Source organism: Nelumbo nucifera, chromosome 2 (genome assembly GCF_055504915.1).
Source record: "Nelumbo nucifera cultivar China Antique chromosome 2, China Antique-T2T, whole genome shotgun sequence".
Classification (NCBI taxonomy): domain Eukaryota; kingdom Viridiplantae; phylum Streptophyta; class Magnoliopsida; order Proteales; family Nelumbonaceae; genus Nelumbo; species Nelumbo nucifera.
Window position 1 is genome coordinate 86,519,011 of NC_142650.1, and position 16,443 is coordinate 86,535,453.

The following is a 16,443-nucleotide window of genomic DNA, read 5'->3' on the forward strand; positions in this document are numbered from 1 at the left end:
GAAGCATTCTTCTAATGCCAACATATATTACCTTTAGCCACGAAGGGGGAAACCCGTCGATAACCCCACGTCCATCCACAACTGGAAGGGAAAATTCTTTTAGATCTCTCACCTCAAAGGTTGTTCATTTAGGTCGAGGTAGGGAGAGGCCTGCACGACAATCGAGAAGTGTCTCCTCCGCTTCGGGGCGAGGAGGCCGTTGCCATAGCTCACCTACTTGTGCTGGGGACAGTCAAGGCCAAGCCTTTAGTGGAGGAGGAATTTCCCCTGGTGTTTGTGGGGCTCAGCCCTGCCCCCCCTTGGTAGGAGTGGTTTCGTAGTTTTTTCTTTTTTTTTAACAGGTTCCGTTCATCGTCGTCTGATGGTACTGACTCAGCTTCTTATTTTTGCAAAGGTGCCGATGGATGCCAAGAAACTGTTGGTAGAGAGTGCCCGCGCCAAGCAGAAGGCCCAGGCGGGCAAGAAGGCAGGAGGGTAGACGCCGAGAAGGCTTGCCGAGGACATGCCCGCGAGGGATGAGTGGGCGCTTGCCCCCACCAGGGGGACTGATCCACAAGTCCCCATCAGCGGAGGGGACAATGGGAGAAAGCCAACCGAGGGGAATAAGAAGCTGGCCGAGGGTAACAGGAAGAGGCCCACGAAGGGGGCCGAGGCTAGCAGGAAGAGGCCTACTAAGGAGGCTCTAAGAGAGCAGCTGCCGAAGAAGGTAGCTCACAAGGGGGGTCCTTCCGAAGACGTTGTGCCGAAGAGGCCCCCTACCAAGGGGTATCTCGTGGGGCCCTCATCTACACAGGAGCTTTCTGGAGAGACCGGGCAGCCCTCCAAAATCTTTCACCCCCGGTGGTCGATCCACGAGGGGGATTCGATTACTGAAGAAGGGGTCGGGTAGGCCCTAGTGTGTAGGGCGATCCTTTTGAGGGATCGCTTCAAGATGATGCAGAGTAAGCCTCAGTCTGTCTGCGACGAGGAGCTTTACCATCTGGCCGAGGTGAGCTTTTATCCTCGTATTTCATCTTTTTGTTCTTTCTTCGTTGTAGCCCTTATTAATGATACTTGATGCAGATCTCCGCCACTTCATCGGTTTGGGAGACCGGATGGGCCTCACCCTGGAGCACTTGGGTAGGCTTGAGAAGGACATTGAGAAGCTCTAGGTGGCGGTTTCCATAGCCGAAAGCAAATGGGACACCTTCAGGAAGGCCCACAAGGACGAGTAGCAACTCCGAAAGACACTGGAGGTTGACTTGAAGGCTGCGCAGGCCCTTCTCATCTAGGAGCAAGAGGCATTAAAGAAATTCAAGGAGGAAAGGGCTCGCCTCGACAACATTGCCATGGAGGCTTAGTGGTGAGCAACACAGGCCAAGGAGCGGGCCACTGAGACGGAGAAGCGGGCGGCTGAGGCGGCAACCGAGGTAGTGGAGGCCTTCAAGAAGTCTCATGAGTACCAGCAGACCCTCGTGGAGTATGCATCCTCGTCGTACTTGGATGGCATCGAGGACACTAAGAAGGTCCTCCTGTAGATGATGCCTGACCTTGACGTCGAGGGGCTGAAGGTGATTCCTGACTCCCTCAAAGAGACCCAAGCTACTGAGGATGCTAAGGACTTTGCCCTCCCCCCGGCTGGCAGCGAAACTTAGCGAGGTTCTTCCTATTTTTTTATCTTTCTGTTTGTTGTTTTTTGTGATGTAAATGTGCTCGGCTTTCGAGGCTATGAATTTTTTGTAAATTCTCATAGTGAATGAATGAAAAATCCAAGCTATTTTTTGTACAATGTGTTCTTTCCTTCTCTTCTCTTTTCTCTCCCTTATTTTTTTGCCAAGGGGTCCCTGCCCCTCCCTTCGAAAAGATCACAAGGCACAAGAAATAGCTCATACTAGTTCATTATATGCTCACCTTAAATAGCTAGGAGGGAGAGGCTAAGGTGGAGCCATGTGACCGAAGTGTGGCTCACCTGACCTAATTCCTTCCAAGTGTTTACTTAGGCAAGGCCAAGGAGGCTTGTTGAGTTGTGGGGGAGGGGCCGAGGTAGAGGTGTAGCTCGCTTGGCTCCCTTCCTCCCAAGTGGTTACTTCGGTGAGGCTGAGGTGATGCTCTAAGGAGGTCGGGGTTTCGGGCCGAGGCGAACCACCGAGTTATTCGGGGTTGCCGCCTTTACTCGATCACGCTAAGTGTATAAGACCAAGAGGCCATCCGCTACCGAGGCGGGTAGTGAGGCGTGCGATGCCTCGGTTGTCCTAGTGTATTTCTATTTGGCGAGGTGTTAAGTTTGGGTGTTCGCCACTAGCCATGTGCCCTGGTGTTGGTCTGGCACGAGCGCATAGTCCTCGGGGGAGGCTACGCGCTTCGGTCAGTTGTGGAGCCAAGGGGTCCTAGGGACTTAATGTGAACACACGCTAAGCGTTGAGCCGAAGAGGAACTTTGCTTTATTCGGTCATCACTTGTCTATTAGAAAATACATTCATTAGTAGTACATCTAGAGGTTTTTTGAGTTCCACGTCCGAGGGACGGGTCTTCCACTTAGGTGGTCGAGGTGAAAGGTGCCGGGGCCGACAACTTGCTTGATTCTGTAGGGGCCTTCCCAATTGAGGCCAAGTTTACCCACACTTGGATCAAGAACCATGACTTTTCTGAGAATGAGGTTTCCCTCTTTGTAGTGCCTTTGTTTTAACCTCGAGTTGTAGTAGCGGGCCACCCGTTGTTATTAGGCAGCCACCCTTACTTGTGTTTGCTCTCTAGCTTCTTCTAGTAGGTCTAGGTTTACTCTAAGTGCTTCATTGTTCTCGGCCTTGTTGTATGCTTCAATTCGGAGTGTCGGCTGGCCGATCTCTATTGGGATAACGACTTCCGTACCGTAGGTTAGGTCGAATGGGGTTTCTCCCGTGGCTGTCCGAGGTGTGGTCCGGTATGCCCAAAGTATACTACTTAGTTCATCAACCCATATACCCTTAGCTTGGTCGAGCCTTGTCTTCAGTGCATCCAGTATAGTTTTTCTGGTGACCTCGGCTAGGTCATTTGTTTGGGGGTAACCTATCGAGGTGTACTACTGCTTGGTGCCAAGGGAGGCACACCACTCCCAAAAATTGGCGTCATCAAATTGCTTCCCATTGTCGGTGACCAGCATGTGGGGGAGGCCGAAGTGGCAAATAATATTCTTCCAAAAAAAGTTCTAAATTGCTCGAGCTGTGATGGTAGCCAAGGGTTCAGCTTCTACCCACTTGGTGAAGTAGTCCATGGCGACAACAAGGTATTTCCTGCCCCTCCCCCTCCCCGTCGCTTGAGGAAAGGGGCTGAGGAGGTCCATCCCCTACTTGGCGAAGGGCCAAGGGCTGTTGAGAGCCGATAGGGTTGTGGCCGGTTGATGGTATAAGTTGGCATGTTTCTAGCATTGGTCGCACCTCCGTACCAACTCGGCTACGTCCTTGTTAAGGGTCAGCCAAAAGTACCCCTGCCTTAGTGTTTTTTGGGCTAGGGCTTGACCGCCGAGTAGGTTACTGCAAATGCGTTCATGAATTTATCGGAGAACATACTCGCCCTCTTCCTGGTGGAGGCATCAGAGGTAAGGCAAGGTGATGACCTTCTGTATAACTTTCCTTCCAATAAGGTGTAGTGGGTTGCTTGACGCTAGAGTCACCTAGCTTCGTTCCTATTGTTGGGCAGTTGATCAGTCAAAAGGAAGTTGTTGATGAGGTTCATCCATGACGGTTTGGCCTCTACTGAGAGGACTTCGGCTTCTTCTATAGAGGGCTGAGGTAGTTTCTCTACGCAGACAGTGTGGTCGAGGGTTGCATCCGAGGTGCTTGTCAACTTAGAAAGGGCATTGGCTTTGTGTTCTTGGCTCATGGGACTTACTGTAGGGAGAAGTGATGGAAGTGACGGGCTAGCTCTTGAACTTTGGCGAGGTACTTGGACATGCTTTGCTCTCTAGCCTCGTAGTCGCCATTGATTTGGTTCACCACCAATTGTGAGTCGCTAAAGGCTTCAACGTGTAGGTAGCCGAGGTCCCTAGCAAGCTGCAATCCAGCGAGGAGGGCCTCGTACTCGGCTTTGTTGTTGGATGTCGGCAAGTCGAACCTTAGTGCCTACTCTATGATTGCATTGTCTGGGGTGAGGAGGATATGGCCTACTCCTCTTTCTTTGGCGTTGGATGAACCATCAACAAAGAGTTTCCATTTGGGGTGAGCCTCCTCGGCCGGGTGGTCCCCTTCAGCATCTTCAGAGGGCTTGGTGGAGGGCTCAATTGAAGGTGCACTCTACTACGATGTCTGCTAGGGCTTGTGCTTTGATGGCGGGCCCCCACTTGGTCAAATGCCCCGAGCCCTCAGGCTTGGTGAGGACATCCCTAAGGGGTTGGTTCGTTAGGACCACTATAGTGTGAGCTTGAAAATATAGCTTGAGCTTTCTAGTCGAGACCACGAGGGTGAAGGCTAGTTTCTCCACCTCGGGATACCTGGTTTCGGCGTCACAGAGGACCTTATTGATGTAGTATATCAGCTTCTGCGTTCCATCTTCTTTTATCAAAACTGAGCTGGCTGCCTAGTCCCCGACCGATAGGTATAGATATAGGGTTTCTCCTGGGACTGGCCAAGCGAGGAGGGGAGGCGAGGCAAGGTATGCCTTGAGCTCGTTGAAAGCATGCAGACACTCCTCCATCCACTAGAAGTCTTTCAGTTTCTTGATGGCGCGAAAGAAGGGCAAACAGCGGTCGACTGACTTTGACATGAAGCGATTGAGGACATCTATTTAGCCAGTAAGGCTCTGAGTCTCCTTCACCAACTAAGGGAGTGCAATGTCCAGGATGGCTTGTATCTTGTCCGGGTTGGCCTCAATGCTTCTTTGTGTGACGACGATACCCAAAAAGTTGCTTGAGGTGACGCCAAAGGCACACTTGCTAGGGTTGAGTTTCATGTTGAACCTTCGCAAGGTGTTGAAGGTCTCGGCTAGGTACGAGGTGTGTGCTTCGGCTTTCAGGATCCTTGAAGGGATGAGAGATCCATCTTATGGATGGCCGAACCTTGTAAGAAGGTTGGACAAAATTTCAAAATTTTCTCTCTCTCCCATCTGTGAATAGCATTCCCTATTTTAGAAAACTGCATTTTCAAGGATCATTCTTGAAACAAAATCGGACCAGATTTGAAACCATTAGGAAGTGAGGGATATACTTGATATGAAGTAGTAGTAACTCCCAATGAAGGTGTTCACGCCCAAGGAGAAAACCAAAACTTGCTTCCACTGAAAATGACACAATGTGTGTTGAAATAGGATCAGTAGGATGTCTCTTCAACAAGAACTAGGATTCTTTAGCAAGAATTGAACAGGGGTTGGTGAGCATGACTTCAGATTGCTTCTTCTACCAAGAAGTAATATCAAAAACGCTTATTGATCACTTCCACAAGTAGAGATCGAACTGGGTAGGGGCGGCAAGAATAGGGGAGAACTCTACAGATTGCTATGTATAAAACTGAGGAATTCGCTCCCTATTTATAGTCTTCTTCGGATCAGCCTCCTAATCTAATTAGGAGAGAGTTTCTTGATCCAAATATGATATTAGAATTTGGACTCTTAAATGGATAAGACTAATCTTATCCTTCACCTATCCTAATCAGATTATAAATAAGATCTTGCCCCTTTTAATTAACTAAATTAAGCAAAGTTCGAATTAGGCTTTAGGCCCATTAAGCTTATGTGCTCACCTACTCCTTAACCTACTACCCAGTTGGCTCTCTTTGTTTGGCGTGGGACCCTTACATCGATCTACACATCAGCCACATGGGTTCAACTCAACCCAGCCTTTGTTACAAAGCCTGGCCATTTCAGTGTAGAAGACAGTAAACCCCTGAGTCCATCACCATGGGCTCTTAATGGACCCAACATTTACACTAAATGGTTCTTGGGTCCAACCACCTTATTAAAACCCAAGAACTATGGGCAAATACAAAATTAGCCCATCAGGTATTACCCTCAATGGTCTTACACTTAACCTCTCAGCCCATAATGATCAAACACTGTCCGACAAAAGAGGACCTCTCCCTCGACTACAAGGTACAATGCTACACTCTCTACTCACATGGATCCTGGGAATTAAAACCTTTGGCAAACATTTTGAAACCATAATATATATATATATATATATATATATATATTTTGCAAAAATAAATCTCAACGTTTGAAATCAACTACTAGCAGTTTAGGTTTCCATCAGAGAGAGTGCATTCCACGATCTTTAACTTTGTCAAAAAAGGGGCTGATCCTGTCACTATGATCATCCACTCAGATGAATTCTTGGACTGTCCCAACATACTCAGGTTTTGATCCCCTCTAAAGATCTCACTGATTGGCATATCAAAGACGGCTCAATCCGACACCTAGTGTAGTACCATAATCGTGTTTAATGGTCAGGTGTAGCATTCCAGTTTTGCCCATCTGTCTCAAAGGTCCAGGGCAATACTGGAATTTGGTCCGGTTCAGGGTTTCAAGAAAACCCACACTGCATGTACCTCAGGTCTCACCCTAGCAGTTGAGGCAAGCCACCCCAACTAACTTGGCGGTACATCAGTGTCAGCCTTGGCAGGATAAATCTCCCCAGATCTATCCAACGGCTCTGAAGATTCTAAACTAACACGAGTCTCATAAGTGTCCAGTTTAAGGGTATTACACAGAAATACACCAAATCACATGAATCAATTATGCACTTTATTCATTTACAATAAATGACATATTGTGCATCAATTTGATTGGAGCTAAGGGCATACACTATCTAACACTCTTCACCACCATATCATCCACGTAGGTTTCAACGTTCCTCCCCATCTGAATTTTAAACACCATGTTGATGAGGCGTTAGTAGGTGGCCCCTGCATTCTTGAGGCCGAAGGGCATCTCTTTGTACCAGTAAGTGCCGTGTTCAATGATGAACCAGGTCTTCTCCTCGTCCTCTGGTGCATCTTTATATATATATAGCCCATAATGATCAAACACTGTCCGACAGGAGAGGACCTCTCACTCGGCTGCAAGGTACAGTGCTACACTCTCTACTCACATGGATCCCGGGAATTAAAACCTTTGGCAAACATTTTGAAACCATAATATATATATATATATTGCAAAAATAAATCTCAACATTTGAAATCAACTGCCGACAGTTTAGGATTCTGATGGGCATGATCCGGGCACTCCTAGCTGGCTGCTGACTGGCTCCTTGTTGGCAACGAACGACACCTAAGAAGAGGAAGATGAAGGATCCCTGGGAGATTTGCCCGGCGGGAATACTTTGAAGCTTAAGTTAGAACGCTGGGGAGGAAGAAAAGAGTGTAAAAGGCTAAGAGTGTAGGTCATGCTAGATCACTATGTTTCGAGATTAGCTTGTGAGCAAGTAAGAGTCCAAGTTCAGATCTAATTCGAGAGAGCCCTCTCCTCTTCGATAAAAGGGCTTTTACAGGGGCGTTCTTGTTAAATCGGGCGTAACTGCCCTTGGGCTTCTGCCATAGTCGTTACCTGCCAGGGCTGCATAAGTGATCGTTACAATGACGTGGGTGCAGACTGTCAAATGGGCAAGGACGTGGGTGATCGTTATAATGAGTGACACGTTTTAAAGGGACAGGCATGCCACCATCTGTCGAATGACGTGGGTGCAGACTGTCAAATGGGCAAGGACTGCGCCGTCAGTTGAGAGACGTGGTGCAGTCTGACGAGTACAGTCTTGTCAGATAGTAGCTTCCTGAGGGCGTCGCGTTGCTTAGTCGCGAGTAACTTTGTAGCGAGCTACCCTGTTGCGTAGCAAGCTACTTTGTAGCAAGCTCTTAGGAGTATTTCGAGGTGACCCTCAACAAGGTTGGTCTTAGGGGCAGTTCTTGCCGAAGCGAGCTGGTTTCCCTAGCTCTCGAGTTCTTGGAGTATTTCCTTCTTCTCGGTAGCTCGGGGGACCTAGAGCTCGCGTTGTAGCGAGCTCCCCCTATAGCGAGCTATGACGTAGCAAGCTGCTCTACAGGCTCGTTACTTAGCTGGGGTCAGGCCATGACGCTGAGCTGTTGCTTGCACTGAGTCAGATCCACGTGTCATCGTCTCAGTAGGTTGGGTCAAATCATCCTCCATCAATTGCCCCCTACTCCTTGGGCTAAGAGCGCTGCCTTAGCGTGAGGATTTCATTAAGTGTGATGGGTTGATTTGACCGAAATTTAATCTTGATTGATTGCTCATATTAAATGTGCGTGCGGGAATAAGGGGATTTCTGACTTTTCGAATACCGAAAACATGCTGAAGTGGCTCTTAACTCCGGATGTCGTGCAGCTACCATTACTTCAATCATGGAAGATGTGCAACCAGACACATTTCGGTTTCAGAAGGTGTGCAGTCAGCTTGACTATGAACCATCAGATCTAGCTTAATCTGGGCCGTTGATTCGGGGGCGTAGTGGCTATAAATAGGAGAGCCCCCTGGGCCTCATTTCCTTTCATGCCATCTTGCTGTCTTCGGATTCTGAGGTTGCGCATCCATCTAGTTTACCCGAGCTCTTCCGTCCACTTCGTTTCATATTTTTCGGTGAGTCTCAATCACTGTCAATCATGTCTGGGTATCCGTACCATACTTATTATCGGAACGGTAGCCAGGACAATGACGCTCCCTCGAGCTCGAGGGGAGCTTGGGAGCAGGTCCCGGAGGCTCGGGAGACCTCCAGTGATGTGGCCTCTGCTTCTCGGGGGAGGGAGCCTGACACCTTCGGTCCTTCTTCTATGACGGCGGAGAGACTCAGGTCTCTAATTTGCTATTTTCACCTTCCTGGGGACCTCGTCTACAGTCTCCCCACTAGTAACTTTCCTAGGGAGCATGGTCCCGATGAGATAGTTATTTACTAGAAACAGCTCGAGGCTGACCTGCGTCTTCCCCTGCACCCCCTTATAGTGGAGGTGCTAAACCACTTTAATGTTACCATTGATCAGCTTCATCCCAACGCTATCCGGAACATGGTTGGGACCATTAATTTGTGTTATGAGTACTACCTCCCCTTGAACCTTGACATTTTTGCTTCTATTCTTTGTATTAAAAATGCCGCTCCTGGAGTTCCTCCGGAAAAGCGTTTTTACTACCTTTCTCCCCGCTGTGGCTACAAGCTCTTATACGAGCTACCAAATAAGATTCCCGCGTGGAAGCGGAATTATTTTGTGGTCCATAACCCCGAGGGGTGGCCCTTCCCAACTTCTTGGAGGGGCGCCATCCAGAACCCCGGGGCTGAGCTGGACCCTGAAACTCGGAAAACGATGCTATCCTGGGCATCGGTAGGCTTCCTCTATTCGGACTACTTGATCGAGGAGAAGCTCGCATAGGCCGGTTTGAGCCCGGGTAGGTTGCCTTTTTAGGTCGCATAGTGCCTTGTAACAATATTGTTTATACATACATTTTGTTTCTTACCGAACTAATATCTTGTGGACCTTTTGGCAGCCATCATGTCTGGTGTTGACGCGCGCCGCTTCCTCTCAAGCAACCAGAAGCACAAAGTAAAGAGATCGCATCCTAACCGGACTCCCACCTCTGGGGGTACTGAGTTCAGGTCTGCAGAGCCAGACTTCACTTCCCCGTCGCCTGAAGTTCCGCTGCCTCCATTTGAAGGAGGTGCGGGCGGAGTTGGCCTCGAGGAGGGCGAGCTCCCGCAACAAGGGGTGATTCCTCCTAGTTCTTCTCAATCATTCCCCTACCCGCGGTTCCTAGTGGGGAACTGGGAGGGGATTAATGACGATGTAGTGGCCATGCGGAAGAGCCGAAGGGCGATCTGCCATGAGGAGATCGCTAAGTGGGGGGAGGTGGACCCCAGGGACCTCGCTGGGTTCGCCTCTGCTCACTGTATGGTGGTAAGTGGTCCTTTCCCTCTTCTTGTTTTTTCTTCCTTTTGCTGCCTTTTGACCTTAGTTTCCTTTTTGTAGGTGAACTCCGCCATCCACGCCATGGCCCTCCAGACGAACATCCACTCCGGCGACACTCGCAACCAGAGGGTCATCGTTCAGAAGACCGGACCCGGGGCGAGCTGCATCACACTCGTCAGGGGAGCGAGTCCCAGGAGCAGCTCATCCAAGACTAGGAGGCACTGATCGCCAGGCTTCCCGAGGAGAGTGCGTGCTATAGGGAGGAGTCGTCGAGGGTGGCCGTGGAGAGGGAGCTTCTTCGTCAATAGGTCCGGGACTTGGAGTCCACTTTTCTGGACCCACTCGGAACTTTGACAACATGGTGGAGGCCGAGCGGGAGAGGGTGGTCTGGGACTTCAAGGACTCCCAGGAGTATCACGACCTCCAAGTGGAGTATGGCTCGAGCTCGTACCGCTCCGGATTCAAGATGTGCCGCTGGTTGGTCTGAAAGAAATTTTTCGGGCTCAATCTTGACGGCATCACCATGAAGGGCCTGTCTCCCGAGACGGCGGACCAAGCGGAGGAGGAAGAGCCTGACTCCCCGGAGGATGAGGATGAGGTGGAGGAGGTGGACCCCTAAGGCTGGCGACATTGGTTTTCTGCTCTGATTTCTGGTGGCTCCCGGGTGCCATAAACCCAGTCTTGAAAAGATCTTGTTGGGCAGTTGTGCCCTTTTACCTTCTGTTAAACTTTCTCGAGCGGTTTAGCTTGATTATCCCTTTTTTTTTAAATGGTAATGAAATTTCTTTTTTTGTTCAAAGTATGGCGTGCTCCCTTTATTTTTTTTTGCCAAAGCGATCTCATCACCCGAGCTATTGGCACTGCATATTCGAAGTAGGACTTTTTGGTAGTCGTTACCCCGAGCTGTCCCTTACCATTTAAGGCATCTCTATGGTATATCGTGTAGTGATTACCATGTAAGCCCAAACTATACGCTTGTTGGTGATTCCTTAATCCAACCAACGTGCTGAGACGAGCTATGCTTCGTGGGGTTTAAACCCGAGTTGCTTACACCTCTGATATTTCATACTTTGCTCTCAGCACTGAAGTGGCTAAGTCTTTCTTGATCCCGAGATCTTAGCTAGCTCAGTTTTTTAGCCCTTAGGCTGAGGGAGTGACTTATAGTCTGCCCTTGGAGTTTGCCCGTGCCATGGAAGCGACTAGGTCTTATTGCGCCGAGGTCGTGTTAGCTTGGCATTCTGACCCTTAGGCTCCAAGTGTATCTCGTGGTCTATTCAGTAGTTATAGGTAATATTTCCTTAAGTTGACAATATTCCATGCCCGAGGTACTTGTTTCCCTTCGAGGGTTTCGAGCTTGTATGTTCCTTCCCCGAGTACCCATTTCACTCGATAGGGTCCTTCCCAATTCGGTCCGAGCTTGCCAACTCTGGGCTCAGGTACCATAACTTTACGAAGGACAAGGTCACCGATGTGGAGGTTCCGCTTCTTGACCCTGGCATTATAGTACTGAGCTACTCTTTGCTGGTAGGTTGCGGTCCTGATATATGTGAGGTCCCTTACTTCGTCGAGTAGGTCGAGGTTGGTACGTAGCTTGTCTTCATTTGCCTTGTCGTCATATGCTTCCAGTCGTAGCGAGGGAACTTTGATTTCAGCTGGGATGACTGCCTCGGTGCCGTAGGTGAGATTGAAGGGAGTCTCTCCTGTGGCGGTCTTCTCTGTAGTTCAGTATGCCCATAGAACACTAGGCAGCTCATCCGCCCATAATCCTTTAGCTCGGTTTAACCGTGCCTTCAGTCCGCGGAGTATAGCTCTGTTCGTGACTTCTGTTTGGCCGTTTGCTTGAGGGTGTGTGACCGAAGTGAAGTTCTGTTAGATTCCCATGTCTTGGCACCAGTTCTGGAATTTGATATCCTCGAACTGCTTACTGTTATCAAAAATCAGTACCTGAGGTAACCCGAAGCAGCATACTATGTTCTTCTAAAAGAAGTTCTGAATGTTTCAGGCTGTGATTGTTACAAGGGGCTCGGCTTCTACCCACTTGGTGAAATAGTCCACTGTGACCACTAGAAACTTCCTCTAGCCGGTTGCTGGTGGAAACGGTCCAAGTATATCGATGCCCCATTGCACGAAAGGCCACAGGCTTGTGAGATACTTGAGATCGGCAGCGGGCTAATGGTGGATGTTGGCATGTCTCTGGCAGTTGTCACACTTTCTGACGAACTCAATAGCATATGCTTTCAGTGTTGGCCAGTAGTATCCCTGCCGTAGTACATTTTGGGCAAGGGCTCTGCCCCCTAAGTGTCCGCCGCATAGGCCCTCATGAGTGTCGTGGAGTATGAGCTCGGCTTCGGAGGGTCGCAAGCAGCACAGGTAGGGGAGCGTGTAGGATCTTCGGTACAATCGTTCATCTATCATTACGTATTTGGCCGCCTGACGCTCTACCCTTCTGGCGGCATTGTGATCTATAGGGAGGGCCCCATGTAGCAAGAAGCGCGCGAGCGGGTCAATCCATCTCGGCTCTACTTGAATGACAGGAGCGACCTCCTCTGCCCCCCCGAGAATGCTAGGCCGAGGTAGGTTCTCTATGTACATGGTTCTCATGGTGTTATCACTGGTGCTGGCTAACTAAGATAGGGCATCAGCCTCAACGTTCTCGGACCTCAGGACTTGCCTAATGAAATGTGACTGGAAGTTGGGCAGAGCCTCTCTTACTTTGGCCAGGTAGGCAATCATAGTCGATTCGCGAGCTTTATATTCTCCTGTTACCTGATTGACCACGAGCTGGGAGTCGCTGCAGATGATAATGTGTTTGGCTTTCATTTCTTCGGCTAGAGCTAGCCCGGATATCAATGCTTCGTACTCTACATCATTGTTAGATGCGGCGAACTCAAAGCGTAGTGCATACTCCAGTTTCATGCCGCTTGAACCGTGCAAAACTATTTTGGCTCCGCTGCCTTACTGGTTCGAGGAGCCATCTACGTGAAGGATGCAGGGCTTCTCATCCCAGTTCGCTCTTGGCCTAACTAGGAGAGATGCCGCACTGGCTGCTACCTCACGGTGCTCGGACTCAACCGGCCTGGGAGCTTCGGGCTCGCCTGAGCTGGGGGCCTCGTGCTTAACCGGCCTGGGGACTTCGGAGCTGAAAGTGCACTCCGCAACAAAATCTGCTAAGGCTTGGACCTTAATAGAAGTTCGCGGCTTATATTGGAGGTCGTACATGCTGAGCTCAACGACCCACTTCGTCAGTCAAGCAGAGACCTTGGGCTTAAGTAAGACTTGCCTCAGAGGCTTGTTGGTGAGGACGACAATGGTATGAGCCTGAAAGTACGGGCGGAGCTTTCGGGCTGCAATGACCAGTGCATATGCTAGTTTTTCTATCTCGGGATATCTCGTTTCTGTTCCCTGCAACACTTTACTAACATAGTAGATAGGTCATTGGACCCGATCTACTTCTTTTATTAGTACCGAGCTGACCACTTCGTCACTTGCCGAGAGGTACAACTCTAAAACATCGCCCTCCTTGGGCCGGGTTAAAACCGGTATACTAGCGAGGTACTTTTTGAGCTCGTCAAACGCGAGCTGACAATCTTGGGTCCATTCAAACTCTCTGCTTTTAATTATTTTAAAGAAAGGTAGGCAGCGATCTGCCGACTTGGACATGAAGTGGCTCAGGGCGGCTATTCGGTCATTCAACCTCTGAACCTCCTTCATTTTTCGGGGTGGTCTCATATCTAAGATGGCCTTTATTTTGTCCGGGTTGGTTTCAATGTCGTGTCGGTTTACGATGTATCCCAGAAATTTACCCGAGGTGACACCAAAGACACTTATTCAGGTTTAGCTTCATATCGAATCTACGTAGGATTTCATAAACTAAATTCAAGTCTTGTATTAAATTGTATGAGAGCTGGGTTTTGATGACCATGTCGTCTACATAACAATCTTTCTTTTGGCCAATCAATGGCTCAAACAGTTTGTTCACAAGTCTTTGAAAGGTCGCCCGACATTTTTTATCCCAAAGGGCATGACCTTGTAGCAGTACTGGCCGAACTCGATTATGAAGGCAGTCTTTTCTTCGTCTGTCGGGTCCATCCTGATTTGATTGTAGCCCGAGTAGGCATCTAGAAAACTCAGCAACTCGTGCCCCAAGGTCGCGTCCACCAAACAGTTGATTTTGGGGAGTGGGAAGTAGTCCTTTGGGCAAGCTCAGTTCAGGTCGGTGTAGTCGATGCACATGCACCATTTACCGTTAGCCTTTTTCACCAGGACGGGGTTGGCCACCCAGCTCAGGTAATGGACTTCCTTGATAAAATCGGCTGCGAGGAGCTTCCCGACCTCCTCGTCGATTGCCCTTCATCGCTCTGGGCTAGGTTGCGTTTCTTCTGTCTAACGGGCCTAACAGTTTAGATCGCAGGAGCTCCTTAATGGAAGCATCGATCTAAAGAGTTTGGGCTGGGTCTTCCACCGAGGCCGGGATGGCCTAGCATTCTCGAGGGGGCGGAGGAGGTCGCTCACTCTGGCGGGAAGGCTTGGTCTGCTTTGTGGCCGGATGCCGAGGGGGAAGCGACGACTGGGCCTGAGGTAGATAGGGGAACTGCTGCTGGTATTGGTACTGGGAGACCTAGTGCAGCACTTGTTGTTGGTAGAGTTGGAATTGTTGAAATTGTTGCATTTGAGCCTGCATGGCCTGCATGCATTGCATTAAGTCCTCCAACTGGTTCGGGCTGGCCGCTGGGGGCACAACCGAGGGTTCAGCAAAGGTTGCTCCAATTGTGGAAGGGAGTGGAGCGACCGCAGGTGCCACTGTAAGAGGCACGTTCAAACTGGGGACTCCGTTCACAGAGAGGGGGACGGTGAACTATCCAATACAGACAGTAGGAAGCTAGGACTGATCCCCAAAAGCGTTCTGGATGGTGCCACGTCCGACATTGCTGGAAGAAGCCATGAATGCTGGGTTTTTTGGAAGAGAAACTGTGAAAGCTTAGAGGAACTCCTAGCTAGCTGTTAACTGGCTCCTTGTTGTCAACGAACGACACCTGAGAAGAGAAAGATGAAGGATCGCTGTGGGATTTTCCCAGCGGGAATACTCCAAAGCTTAAGTTAGAACGCTAGGGAGGAAGAAAAGAGTGTAAAAGGCTAAGAGTGTAGGTCGCGCTAGATCACTATGTTTCGAGATTAGCTCGTAAGCAAGTAAGAGTCCAAGTTTAGATCTAATTCGAGAGAGCCCTCTCCTCTTCGATAAAAGGGCTTTTATAGGGGCATTCTTGTCAAATTGGGCGTAACCGCCACTGGGCTCCTGCCGCAGTTGTTACCTTCCAGGGCTGTGCAGGTGATCATTACAATGTAGTACCCGCTTGGATGAGTGACACGTTTTAAAGGGACAGGCATACCACCATCTGTCGAAAGACGTGGGTGCAGACTATCAAATGGGCAGGGACTGCGCCGTCAGTCGAGAGACATGGTGCAGTCTGACGAGTACGGTCTTGTCAGATAGAAGCTTCCTGAGGGCATCACATTGCTTAGTCGTGAGTTACTTTGTAGTGAGCTACTTTGTAGCAAGCTCTTAGGAGTACATGGTACTTCTTCTCGATGTGCTTTGACTTTGAGTGGGCTTGGGCTTCCTTAGCATGAGCAATGGCTCTAGTGTTTGCACACAACAGTGGAATGGGTGATGTGCTGGATGGAACTACTCTTAACTCCTGAATGAACTTCTTCCTCCAAACGGCTTCCTTGGTAGCTTCACTTACAGCAATGTACTCGGCCTAGGTTGCGGAATTTGCTGTGGACCCTTGTTTGCTGGTTTTTCAGCAAACAACACACAATCCTATCGTGAAGATATAACTAGATGTAGACATTCTATCATCAGGATCTAACTGGAAATCGGCATCAGTATACCCCTGGATCTATAGTGGACTGACATCGAATACCAGACAAAACTCTTTTGTCCTTCAATGGTATTTTAGTATATTTTTCACAGCGGTCCAATACTCCTGCCCTGGGTTAGATTGATATCTACTTACCACACTCACTGTTTGAGAACTGTCAAGACGAGTGCACGGCATGGCATACATGATACTCCTATGGCTGAGGCATAGGGAATCTCTTTCATGCCTTCAATCTCTTCGGGAGTCTTGGGATACATACCCTTGGAGAGAGTGACTCCGTGTCTGAAAGGAACATTTCCTTTCTTGGAGTTCTCCATGCTGTATCTTTTGACAATCTTATCAATGTAGGCAGACTAGGATAATCCTATTATCCTCTTCGATCTATCTTTATAGAGTTGTAGACCCAATATGTAGTAGGTTTCTCCAAGATCTTTAATGGAGAATTACTGTGAAAGCCATACTTTCACCGTAGTCAACATTCCTACATCATTTCCAATGAGTAGAATGTCATCTACATACAGAACCAAGAACGTAACGTTATCTCACACTATCTTCCTGTAAACACAGGGCTCATTCGGATTTTTTTCAAAGTCAAACTGTTTGACGGTAGAGTCAAACCGGATATTCCAACTCCTAGAAGCTTGCTTAAGTCCATATATGGATCGGTTGAGTTTACATACCTTGTGTTCCTGACCTGCAACTATGAAACCTTG